Source organism: Taudactylus pleione, unplaced genomic scaffold (assembly GCF_031769625.1).
Source record: "Taudactylus pleione unplaced genomic scaffold, aTauple2 ptg000201l, whole genome shotgun sequence".
NCBI lineage: Eukaryota > Metazoa > Chordata > Amphibia > Anura > Myobatrachidae > Taudactylus > Taudactylus pleione.
This window is the reverse complement of record NW_028284603.1, coordinates 60,628,059-60,642,494: the sequence shown is the minus strand read 5'-3', so window position 1 is coordinate 60,642,494 and position 14,436 is coordinate 60,628,059.

Here is a 14,436-nt window from a genome sequence, read left to right as displayed (position 1 = left end):
AGGAGGTCTCCTTCTTAGGTTACATAATTTCCATGCAAGGCTTCTCCATGGACCCAAGCAAAGTGAAGGCCATCCTGGATTGGGAGCAACCCGCTACGTTGAAGGCCATCCAGCATTTTCTGTGTTTGCAAATTATTATCGCAGGTTCATTAAGTCCTAATCCTCTATTGTCTTGCCCATCATGAAATTAACAAAAAATATGGAGCTGAGGTCGCTAATTGGTCGACCAGTGCCATTGAAGCATTCAATATACTTAAAGCTGCTTTTGTGTTTGCTCCTGTCTTTTGGCATCCCATTCCAGAGCTTCTGTTTGTCGTCGAGGTGGACACTTCTGAGATCGGAGTGGGCGCTATCCTTTCTCAGAAGGACCTTAAAGATGGCAAACTTCATCCGTGTACCTTGTTTTCCTGGAAATTTGATTCCACAAAAAGTAACTATGATGTTGACAACTGGGAGCTCTTGGCCATCAAATGGGCCTTTGAGGACTGGAGGCACTGGTTAGAGAAGGCTAATCATATAGTGCCGGTTCTCACAGACCATAAGAATCTGTCCTATATCAAAACGCAAAGAGGTTTAACATGAGGCAGGCTCGCTGGGCTCTGTTCTTCACCTGATTTAATTATGTAATTTCCTTTCGACCCGGCTCCAAGAATTTAAAGGCTGATGCCCTCTCTCTAAGTTTTTCCATCAATCATCCTCCAATTGCTTCAGAAGAGATCATCATTCCGACTTCCAGGATTCATCTAGCCTTGACCAGGACTTTGGCAGATTCTCTCAGGGGTTGTCAATTTGAAGCTCCTCCTGAAAAACCTTCGGGTGTGCTCTTTGTTCCTGAGAAGTTTCATAAAGCAGTCTTGAAGGACTTTCACTCATCTAAAGTTGTGGGTCACCCAGGCATTTCTAGGACTTTTGAACTTCTCTCCCATTCAGTTTGGTGGCAGTCCATGTTTCAGGATACTCGTGAGTTTGTGTTGGCTTGTGACACTTGTTCCAGGAATAAGACTCTCCGGACTACTCCTTCAGGTCTGCTATATCCTCTGCCTATGCCCTCTAAGCTTTGGGCCCATATTGCTATGGATTTTGTGGTTGATCTTCCATTATCTTCTTGTTGTTCGGTCATCTGGACTATTGTTGACCTATTCTTTAAGATGGTCAATTTCATCTCCCTCATCAAGTTACCTTCATCTAAAGAATTGTCAGTACTGTTTTTGCAACATGTTTTTAGACTTCATGGGCTTCCATCTGATATCATCTCAGATTGAGGGACTCAGGGCCTGATTCAGACCCAGATGCTAAGCTGCAAACGCACGCAATGGCCGATATTCGCCTGTCTGCGCATGCGTCAATATGCGCATGTGCGAGTCACTCACTGTGCTCAGGAATTGTGAGCTTGTAGTACACTGACTGGATACTACTTTGAGTGACAGTGCCATTTGTGGTTGGTAACAGGGTAAGGTGATTGTGAACGGGGGAGTGGTGCTGCGTGTCTGGGCGTCAAAACTGAGTTTTATGGGTGTGTATAATTAGCATGTAAGCATCACTGTACACGTCACTTGGTTGTATTTCAGCCTGCAGTGATCACAGTGCTTGCAGTGGGGTAGGGTCTACCTCAAGTGCTGCGTGCAGCTCCCATGGTTCTTGATGATTCTGATTAATCATAAACTTTGTGGAAATTACATGTGCTATGAAAGAAAAGTGGGCATCTTTATACCAGCATGCGTTCACTCTGCCATCGCTCTCTAAGGCATAGAGGGCGTCCTTTCACCAGACAGTGCAATCGCAGAATTTGCATACCTGGCCCCTTTTGGCTGCAAGCGATTGCGGCTTAGCCCCCGGGTCTGAATTGCCCCCTCAATTTGTCGCCTGTTTTTGGAAATGTTTTTGGACCAACCTGGGTATCAATGTTAGCTTATCTTCAGGTCATCATTCACATTCCAACGGACAGACAGAGTGGGCCAGTCAGTCCTTGGAACAGTACCTCCGCTGTTTCGTTTCTAAATATCAAAACGACTGGGTTCCTCTGTTGCCGTTTGCTGAATATGCCTTCAACAATTCCTGCCATTCTGCTTATTCTGCTTCTCACTTTTTCTGCAATTTCAGGACTCATCCTAGACGTAATTCTTTTGAAATCTCATCAACCGGAACTCCATCATCTTCATCAGTCTCAAGATTTCGATCAGTCTGGAGAAATGTATAGCACTCTCTTCTCCAAGCATCTGGCTGTTCCAAACATTGGGCTGATAACCATCATAGGCCCAGTAACTTCAAGGTGGGAACCTTGGTGTGGCTGTCTTCCAGGAACATTAACCTTCGTCAGAGGTCACAGAAGTTGAGTCCCAAATTTATTGGCCCATTCACAATTATTGCACAGATTAATCCAGTAGTATTCCTGTTTAAAGTTACACAGGTCACTCAGGATTAAAATACATTTCATTCTTCACTACTTAAGACAGTGTTCTTCTCATCCAGATTTACTCCTAGATGTTCTGTCAGACATCCACCGGTTCTAGTCCAGGGTCTTCAGGAATTTGTGGTACAGAAAATCTTTGATTGCAGACTTTCACGGGGCAGTCTTCAATTCTTGGTCCACTGGAAGTGCTATGGACCGGAAGAGTGCTCCTGGGTTCCGGAAAGATTCTTGCATGCTCCTACTCTAAGGAAAAAGTTTTTTGAGAACTTTCCTGACAAACCAGGGTCTAGGGGTTCCTTAACCCTTCATCAAGGAAGGGGTACTGTCACAAGCCACTGATGCGAATGTCGGGTGACTGTTCTCTGAAACTCCTCCTACCAACTGTCCATCATTCCTGGTCTGTTCACGGTCCGCATACTAACTCTCTGCTGTTTGTGTCATCCAGGCGGCACATATTGCACTCCTGTATCCAGAGTGCACAAGCAAGCGTCCTGCCACTTGTGTCAACCCAGTGGCACAGGCCACACTCCAGTGTCCAGAGTATGCAATCCAGTGTACTGCTGCTTGTGTCAACCCGGCGGCACAGGCCACACTCCAGCATCCAGAGTATGCAATCCAGTGTACTGCCACTTGTGTCAACCCGGCGGCATAGGCCGCATTCCAACATCCAGAGTACGCAATCCAGCAAACTGCCTCTTGTGTCAACCTGGCGGCACAAGCCACACACCAATGACAACCTGCTAGGCTCACCAGCCCACAAGGCTGCTGCATAGCCCAAAGGCCACCATCTTGTTCTCTGACCCACAGGCCACAACTAGTAAAGGCTTACCAGCCCTCAAGGCTGCTCCACGGCCCAAAGGCCTCAACAAGTTCTAAGGCCCATGGGTCACAACTAGTTAAGGCTTACCAGCTCTCCAGGCTGCCTCATGGCCACAGCAAGCCAAGTATTCTAGCCCTGTAGGCTCTTGTGGGACTTCCTATAAAGATACCCTCTGCTCTTAACAATTGATTGATACTTATCGGAGTATTCATGAATGCTTGGAGAGAGATAAAATTGTGGGATATAAAGTACCAACCAATCTGCTTCTAACTGTCACTTTACAGGATGCGTTTGAAAAATTACAGTTAGGAGCTCATTGGTTGGAACTTTATCTTTCAAAATTTTATCTCTCACCAAGCTTTCATGAATACTCTGATAAGTACCAACCAATCAGCTCCTATCTGTCATTTTACAGGCTGTGTTTGAACATATACATGTATACTTTGGCATCTCCAGATAGTCAACGCTCTCCCAGAGGCTGACAATGCAGCCATACACATCTGCATCAATCTGCATTCCATGTCACTGGTCACTTCCGCCCACTGGAGCGCATGTGACCTGCATGCTGCTACTGGTCTGGCACTCTTCTTGGTCCTCCAGGTAGTGCATTTCTCATAGGTTCAGTTCCTTTTGTCAGCACATATACATCTGTGTTTTTTCTTCCTGAATATTAACCTATTAGGTTCCACAGGGATTTAACTGTAATGAATAACGGAAGTTTGAGTATCAGGATCCATGATCATTACATAAGACAAATGTATAAAATCTTCACGACATATATAAAAATATGAGAATAAAAGTATAAATAGATAAAAATATCTGAAATATATAAATACATCTTAAATCATTGTTGAGATAAAAAAAATTAATTGTTCTAAAAATCTACACATAATAATTCATGATTTGATAGAAACAAGAGTACAAAATAAAAATGTGTACAAAATAACACACTAGGGAGAATTTGGCCATAATTTAAAGATCTTATTGTAAGAACCATTTTAGTTCAAAATCTGCATTTAGGCCTTTGGGGGCCAGAGTCTTTAATGTAAATATCCACTTCATCTTGGTTTCTCTTCATCTCTTACTCTCCACGTATTTTTTCACATGATCAATAGCCATAAACTTAGTAATATGTTTCGTTGTGCACTTCTTTAAAGTGATTTGATAATGAATGCGAGACAAGTCCTTTCCTTATGTTCCTCAAGTTCTCGCTTATCTGTGTCTTAAGAGCCCTGCTGGTTTTGCCTACATATACAAGATTACAGCAACTGTATATTGGATAAAATAAATTACATTCATAGTGTGGCAAGTCATGAAATGTTATAATTTATATGATTGTCCATTTATGTCAAATTCCGTGAATATATTAAATGTTGATTTAATTTATTTACAACATTGGCAACAGCCACATCTAAAAAATCCTTTGGTTCTTTTTGGATGTTGAGTTTTTATCTCTAAAGCACTCTTAGTTAATTTGTTTTTTAAATTAGGTGCTCTCTGATAGATGAATTTGGGTTTACTTGGAATCATATCTCATAGTGCTGGGTCTTTTTGTAGAAAGTGCCAGTGCTTTTTAAATATACTTTAGGGTCTAATTTTTGTGAAATCCTGTGTAGTGGGTAACAAATGCCCATTGATGTAGACCATCCAAATTGTTATCCCTTTTGTCTCTTTTATTTCTTCAATCACATCTCTCTCTTTTGTTAAAAGTTCTTTCTTATATTCCTTAAGTTCTTCCTTATGTTCTTCTCCATTATATCCTTTGTTCTTGAATCTTTTTTCCATTTTCTCCATTTGTTCCTTGCAGACTTCCTTTTTACTACAATTTAGTTTTAGTCTTAAAAACTGACTTTTTGGCATACTCGTCAGTCAGTTATCATGATGTTCACTGTTTCGAGATATAAAATTATTAGCATCGGTTGGTTTGTTAAAACATTTTGTCTCTAATTTTTCATTTTCTACATACAATGTTAGGTCTAAAATATGTATTTCTTCATTACTTATATTGAAGCTTAAATTGACATTGAAGTAATTTTTATTCAAATCTTGACAAAACTTTTCTAGATTTTTTCTTGTTCTGATCCAAAAAAACAGCAGATCGTCAATGTACCTGTGCCATATTAGCAGGTTTTGGTGACAGGCTGTATTTTTTTAAATGTACTTTTCCTCCCAGTATGCCATAAACAAATTGGCATAACTGGGAGCGAATTAAGTACCCATGGCCATTTCTGTAATTTGTAAAAAGTAGCTGTCATTGAAAAAGAAGTCATTGTTTTTTAAAATAAACTCAATACTTTCACTGATTAGTTCTTTTAGATGTTCTGTATATTCTGTCCTTTCCAGATACCATTTAAACGCCTGTATACCTTTGTCATGGGGGATGACGGTATATAGTGATGTCACATCAGCAGTTGCCATTATCATTTCTTTACTTCATATTATTTTTTTCATCTTTAGTAGGGTTTCTGTGGAATCTATAATAAAAGATCTAGTTTCAAATACTATTATTTGTTGTAAATGTGCATGCACAAATTCTGACAAGTTCGTGGTCTGGCTTCCAATTCCCGCCACGATAGGTCTAATGGGTGATTAATTTTTAAGCGTATATATGATAGGAATAGTTGGGTCTGTTATTTTGAGATAGTCTAATGTTTGTTTTGTTATGGTTACTTTTTCAAAAAAATTTGTTAGTTATTTGTTTAAATTCATTTTAATCTTCATAGTAGGAACATTTTTAAGTTTAGTGTAGACAGTATTATCACTCAATTGTTGATCAATTTTGTCAATATAATCACTTTTATTCATTACTGCTAGTCCACCTACTTTGTCACGTGGCTTTCTGATGATTGAATTATTCTTTTGTAATGTTTTTAGTGCCGGTCTTTCCCTTCTTTTTTAGTTCGGTTTTATAGATTTCATTTTTTCTATTTTTTCCAAGTCTTCTAGTACCTATTTTTGAAAGCTGTCAATTAAACTACCTTTCATATGTTTAGGGTAGAAAGTCGATCTTTTTTTAAAAATCTTTCTATCATTTTCAATTTCCATGGATGATGCTTGATTGTCTTTATTTTTGAAGAATTTTTTTGTTGTTAATTTTATAACTAATTTCTCAATGTCATTAAATGTGTTGAATTGTTCAATATTAGTACTTGGAGCAAATTTTAAACCTTTGGACAAAAGTATTTTCTCTGACATTATCAGGTGGTGGGGTGGTGGTCACTAAGGTTAAAAAGTTTTCCTTGGTAGTCAATATTATTTTGTATATCTTCCTCAGATATAATGGCTGTATTCCTCTTTGTTTTCTTCTTTTTATATTTTCATTCATTTTCTTCACCCCTCTCCTTGTTCCTCTTTTTCTTTTATTTAGTAGTTTTGATTCCTGTGTCCCTGTCTTATCTCTAAAAAGGAGACCAATTTCCTTCTTGAGGTTGGAGTCTACTATTTGAGGGACCTGGCAGCCATTTTTTCCACTTCCTGTCAACATTATGCTGTGTGCTCCACTCCGGTATATCCCTATAGGCAAGCTGTGTTGGATGATTTTCATAATCATCTTCATATTCATAATTTCATCTTATTTGGCCAAGATTTCATTACCATTCTTCTTTTTTTAATATCACGTGACGGTGTATATGGTTTTCTTTTATTTCTATATGGAGTATTCATCCTTTCTTCTTTTTCTCTTGATCCTTTATTATATTGGTCTTGGGATGTGCAGAAACATGTTTTCTTCTTGTTGGTAATCTTCTACTGTGTTTTAATGTTGTTTTCTGTGGGTTTATTCCTATATTTCAGACTTCCGATACCACGTTGGTGCAAAAACACCATCTATATAGTTTAAAACAGCAATATGTAAAAAGTTAATGTTTAGGATTAAGTCCTTGTATTTTACTATTTTATTTATATAATGGAATTTTTTGTGATAATATATGTTTAATTGGTCCCCTCCCCCTTATCATGTGACCCACCAGTCTATGAGTGTCTAGGGGATAAAAGAGCAGGGAGACTCAGTTGCTATCACACTGTCCTGAGGAAGAGATGTATTTCAAAATGCGTTGACTGAGGTGTGATAGAGAACTGATTCAGGAGGACCCCCAATTGATCCAGTGAGAAGTGGCTTCACGTTTTTGAGGTATCCGGAAACCACCAATGTTTATATATACAACAAGAACCCACAAGCGCTGACAAGGAGCAGCTGGTGCAGAGGGTGTCAACCTCTTATGATATCAATAATAAAAATGCAAAGTCTCCAGCGCTAAATGAACATAAAAAATATATAAAATATAAGAATGATGATAAAGTGGATGGTAGGTGTAAAATCACATATTTAATATAACATTATAAATATAAAATCACCACAGGTGAACCAATGAATAGAATGGCAATGTCTTATATGCTAAGACCTATAGCTCATGGAGTGAAAAATCCTGATTTATAAATCCGTATTAGTGGACTGGAGCTTCCTTTTAGGCAATATGAGTTTACCGGATCCAAGTATGATGAATGTCACACAATCCCTGGGCAGCGTAATTTGCACGAATAGGGTTAATGTGTACTGCACCTTCTCACAGATGATAAGTGCCTTAGCAGCGTTATAGTTGCATATGAATGGGTTCTTTGTGAAGATGTCCGGATCTCTGCTGTTCCTGCCAATTCCAAGGAAAAAGTTCTTTGTCCACACAATAGAAATCAACAAACTTCCAGAGCTTGGTCAGAATAAACAGATGGCGCTCAACGTGTTTCGCTGGATATATTATCGCCCAGCTTCCTCAGGAGCATATGATCATCCACTTTATCATAATTTTTATATTTTATATATTTTTTATGTTCATTTAGCGCTGGTGACTTTGCATTTTTATATATACAGTATGCCCATTGAATCTGGATTTCTGACAAAATTCCACCTATATTTTTGGTGAATTGTTTTATTATTGCAAATGTACTCATTATCCAGAATAACTTTGTTTTATCATTGTGGATGTACTTGCTATTCAAAAAAACCTTTTTTAACATATATGTGAAAACAATAAATTTATCTGTGTTTTATTGTTTTCCATAGCCGTCTTTTGATCTAATAATTTGGGGACCCACGTGGCTACAGAGACTGACGGCATGTGGGAATGTTATCCCACTGAGGTATGGAACTCTCTTCAATTGCGGGTATTACATTCTACCAACGCCGCCTGCAGATGAGAGGTGACGGGAAGTACTAAAACTCTCAATAATACACCAGACCTACATTTCCAGCTGGGGTGCTGGGAAATAGATGTCCTAATGTTGAAATCAAATTGAGAATGATTATATGAATGCTTTGAGGTGGACTAACGTATACTTGTCATACCACTTGTGGCAAGTGAGGATTTTATTTTGGATACAAAGTGCAATAATTCCATTGGATACATGAGACTAATTTTTTCTTATGCATAATATGTATCGCATCTGATGCATCAATGCACAATTGAGCAAATAAGCTGAATTAAATTGTGATTTTGTGTTTTACTCCAGAGACCCCTGACTGGGGATTTTTTCTTGTTTGTGAAAGTAATATATGTTTCCTATACATAGAGTCTGATCAACTCTCTGTATTTTTAATAATACAATCTATATTGTTATCAGTATGATATACATATTCCTTTGGGTAGTGTATTTATTGGTATTTATGCCTATGTAAATGTATGTACTTTTTCTAACCATAAGTGCGGGTAATTAAACCTATTAATTTTTATGTGTGTTTTAATAAATTTCCTGACTGGGGTATTTAAGCGCAGTATATTGCCTTTTCTGTTCCTTTTGTCAAGAGGCAGCAAAACCTCTTTCTTACTGCTGCATAAATACTTGTTTCCCTGATCTGGGTAAGCGCTGTTTTTTCTTATTTTTATTTGGTATGCATTGGTATGGCATATCGGCACTTCAAGCACTAAACATTTAAATTTTTTTTATAAGTTCCAAACAGTGTGGTATGCTCAGGTATGGTGTACCATTAAGAAGTTGGCTACCGGTACACCCTACCACCTGCTCACTTTGTAGCCTCCATTAGTGGCCATTATTGACAGACTGTGCCGCCGAGCAAGACCATGGTGCTCAGCGGGGTGACAGCACCTCCGCTCCTACTGTTCCAGGGCTGCTAAGAGTGTGAAGGTGACATGAAGAGAACCCTGGGGGCTGGGCACACTTCTCACATCCCTTGCTGGATTCACCGCCCTCCTTGGCTCCTGCCTCCGCCTCAAAAAAACTTAGAGCAATGGAAGTGGTTGTTAGTGATGCTGTGAGTAGTGGAGGGGGAAGTTTGTTAGTGATGCAGGGAGTAGGGGGGTTGTTAGTGATGCAGGGAATAGGGGGGTTGTTAGTGATGCTGGGAGTAGTGGAGGGAGGGTTGTTAGTGGTGCTGGGAGTAGTGGTGCAGGGAATAGTAGGGGAGTTGTTTGTGAAGCACCTAGCTTGCCCCCGATAGCTGGTAAGCCCATCCCTGAGTGGGTCCCTCTCTCTGTCCGGGCCCGGGACTCCAGACTCGGCTGTCCCCTCTGATGGCGGCCCTGAGTACACCACACTGAGATTGGAGCAACACTGTTTGCTACTTTAATTAAGACTAGCATGTAACAATGATGTAACTTTATGAGCAGAACAGATATATAACAAAAAACAGGGAGTAACGTGTAACAAGTTACAAAATATACTTCTGCAGGATAGTCTACAACAAATAGTGCTGTAAACTATACACTTAGGATAGCTGCATAATGAACAGCTCCAAACATTAAGATTATTTTGTCTCAAAACCTGCTGGCCTCTATTAGAAAAATGAAGCTATAGAGCTATTTCACCTTGCAACCTAACAATCTAATAAAGGAATGGCTTCAGCTGTGGAAGATCAAAATCTTGGAAATGCCCATTCAGAGCACAGGATTTAACCCAATTGAAATCCTGGTTAATGACCTAGACAGAACTGTGCACAGATGATGCCCTGCAATTTGGTGGACCTTGAACTACATGAAATTTATAATGACTAACTGCTATAATAAAAACAAAAAGTGTATCCACAAAGTATTCATTCATGGGTGTGCACACTTATGAAACAGGGTATTGTAGGGCTTTTTATTTTCACTTCTTGTTCCTAAAATATTGGTATTTGACACATTACAGTTGAAAAAAATCTGGAATGTATATAAAGCCCTTTGTTCAACATAACAGCTCCATGTCCATGATATACAGCTGTGTGCCCAGCCTAATATGTGAATGCCATGCCCTCTGGACACAGACTGGTGCCCAGAATAACAGCTATACAGTATATGCATATCATGCCTGCCATGACTCCTGAATACCATGTACAGACTAATGTTCATCACGTACAGCCTGGTGACCAGCATAATAGCATTATACACAGTATATAAAACCCAGTGATTAACATATACAGCACATGATCAACATATATGATCAACATATATACTGTAGCTTGATGCCAAGTCAGCAGTCAAAATATCCACCATAGGTTATCACTCATTTCAAACAGTTTTATATATATACTCCTAGAGAGCAATCTGTGATTGTTACAGTGAGTTTTTGAACTTAGGCCCTCATTCAGAGCCGGACGCTCTGAGCAGAGCGCTCGCTCTGAATGAAGGCCGTCCTCCATAAAAATGGAGCGTCCTCCAGGACGCTCGTATAGCTGTGGGTCACCACCCACAGCACATACGAGCATGCAGGATGATGTCAGTGGGGCCGGCTTCTGACGGTAGGCGTTCCCTTGGGAACGCCTCCGTCTGGCAGGCACGCTCCCGGCACGCCCACCAAAGGGGGCGTGCTGTCAATCAACATCGACAGCACGCCCCCTTTGATCAGACACAACGAGCGAAGGAAAGTCCTTCGCTCGTCGCGTCTGGTGCATGCGCACGACGGAGCTCCCTCCGTCGTGCGCATGCGCAGTGCACACCATCGACCCACTTGCGAGCGGACAGCCGCTTGCGAGTGGGTCTGAATGAGGCCCATAGTGGACTGATTGGGCATTGTTACTATAGTTATGTAAAATCATAGGAGATTGCTTCCTAAAAAGTTGGTGCACAAACGCAGTTATTTACAATAATGGGCACAGAGCTATCTTCTGGGGTAAATACATTATGATGAATATAGTTATAGGATAATTAGATACATTAGATGTGGGTCTCACATTGACCTCAAATTGCATGCAAATTGACCTTTACTTTTCCATAAGACTCAATTTCCCTCCTTCCTCATTGTATTGTCATTCATTTTTTTCATCCCTTTCTCTCCTGGAAGGCATCTCTTTTCCATTATCATTGATCTTCTCCTCTTTCCTCTGAGGGTGTCACCCACTCATGGACTGCAAGTGATCAGTGTTTTTAACATTTCAATATAGTATAGTATTTAGTGACTCTGATGGACCAATGAGGTTCCTTTGGTCATAACATGGGTCAGAGCCATACTTTTTGGTGCCCTGGGACAGAAAAAGCATCACCCCCCCACACTATTTTTCAAATGGGAACATAAGGTGTGCTTCTGAAAAAGGGGAGTGGCCTCATAGAGAAGAGACATGACAAATTTCATTTGTCCCGTATGATGCTGAAGGGATACCGATTCCTTTGTACCATTGTTATCCAGGTGTCAATGCCAAACACAGTGTGAATCCAATGTTGATACACAAAATTTATGCAGTATAACTCACCAGCTCTATTTTAGAGAGCTGTGCTGGTGAGCTGCACCTGCAGCAGGATTTGTCCATCAGAACAGCCTTGCACAAGCCTGGAGCTGGCAGTGTAGATCACTGACTGAAGGTATAGAAAGACTGCTGCTTGTAGTGTATATGCATCAAATATCAGTGGTGGGGAGGTAGCTGAACTCACTGGAAAGGGTACTCAAGGTGTGCTGGTAATACCTGGTTCAGGAAATGGTGGCTGTGTTCAGGGCTCCATCAGAAATTGTGGAGCCCACTATAAATGTAACAGACATGATCCCCCTTATTCTCCCCAAGGCCTGTTGGACACAAAGTTCCAACGAGCCCTGGCACATATAAAGAGTTGGAAATAGAGATAGAACGAAAACTTAAAAAAAAACAAAATCTGATCTTAGAAAATTCCACCGTGATAAATTAGAATCAGAAAAAGACAACCATATATTGACACCGAAACTTACACAAAAAACTAATAACATATCACCTAATAGATTTGTTCAAAAACATTGCACATCCTCAAAACATATGGAAATGAGGAAACCACCTTGGCAAAATACTAATAAGAAACCAGTTAGCTGGCAATCATCGTCTAGACATTATGTCCATCCTGAATGATGTAAGGTTTATCATACATATCAGAATGGACACAATGAGAATTACAGAACAAACAATTCAGAGTCTTTAGAAGGGAGAAATGTTCCATCGAGAAGTGTTAGAAGGAGAAGAGATAGTTTGGATAGGGATTCTCTTACAATCGTTTTTCACCACTAAAATCACCTATTTTTTTTAGAGGAGGGTCCCATCTCCAACAGATATAGATAGAAAATCGTAGAAAATATAGAGGAAAAAGGGCTGGCCAAAACAAAACCCAGGAAAAAATTTAGATCTAGAAAAAAGAAAAAATCAAAAAGACAAACTAATACTATGATTGAAGATGCCTGTTTGTTGGAGAAAAATGTAAATATGAAAGTAAAGATTTTTAACTTTAGCTCTCATACGTTAACCAAAAATGAATCCACATTGTTGGAGAAAGGATTAAAATATGCCCCTACGAACCATATTAATCCTTTTGAGATCTATTTAGATACACAATGGTTTATACGCAAATTAACTATAAAAAAGTTTTTTGCCAGCCAAAATAGTGATAATACCAACCACACAGAGGAGATCTCATCCACTCCCTTCCACCCTAAGTCAATCTTTTTTCCAAAACACATACAAGGCCATTATATTAAAACATTTGCAGCTTTAATAGAAGAAGATTAGGAAAAATTATCCCATAAAAACAATAAAATTACCAATCTTACTTTTAAAAAGAGGAAAGCCCTCAAAGATTTACGCCAACAAACTGATCTAATTATCAAACTGGCGGATAAGGGTGGAGGGATAGTGTTGATGAATTTAGATGACTATATTAAAGAAGGATTAAGACAGCTAAATGACTGTACCATGTATAGAAATCTTAGGAATGATCCCACTGTCAGAACTCAAGTGAAATTAAAAGCATTAATAGAGAAATATAGGAATAAAGGTACTTTGACAGAGAAAGAGGCAAAATTTATTATAATTGATGTCCCAATCACTCCCATTATGTACCTTCTCCCTAAAGTCCACAAAAGTCTTGTGGACCCTCCTGGGAGACCGATCATATCGGGAGTGGATTCAATCTCTGCGAATCTATCACAATTTATTGATTATATATTACAACCGTTAGTTCTATCTAACAAATCGCATTTAAGAGATACGAAAGATTTCTTATTGTTGTTAGAATCCATTACATGGACAACTGATTATTTCTTGGTTTCTGCGGACGTAAGTTCACTTTATACCTCTATAGACCACACTTTGGGTATGGAAGCTATACAGTATTTTCTGACACAATCAGATATTAAAAAAGATCTTCAAGATCTAACAATAGAGGGGATCGAATTTATACTTAAGAACAATTTCTTTATATTTAAAGACCAGTTCTATATACAGAAGACAGGGACAGCGATAGGCACCAGGTTCGCCCCAAGTTATGCAAACATCTTCATGGGGTTGTGGGAACTTGAGACCATCTGGTTCAGCAACCCCTTTGGGGCGAACCTGGTGTCCTATGCACGCTATATTGATGATATATTTTTTATTTGGAAAGGCACTAGAGATGCCTTAGAGGAATTTTGCTTATTCTTGAATAATAACAAGAATTTAACTTTAACCTTTGATATCAGTAATAAGGAGATCAATTTTTTTAGATATAATGGTATATATTCAAGATGGTAAGATCCAAACCATGAATTATAAAAAACCCACATTCAGGCACCTACATCTCAGCAACTAGTTGTCATCATGAGTCCTGGCTCAATTCTATACCTATAGGCCAACTAACAAGACTGAAATGAAATTGCACAGCAGAAGATGTATATCAAATTCAGGCTAAAGAAATTACTGACAAATTCCTAAGTAGTGGATATAAGATAGAAAAAATCAATAGGTCTGTTGAGAAAGTAAATAACCTCCAACGGAAAGATCTTTTACAGGTCACCA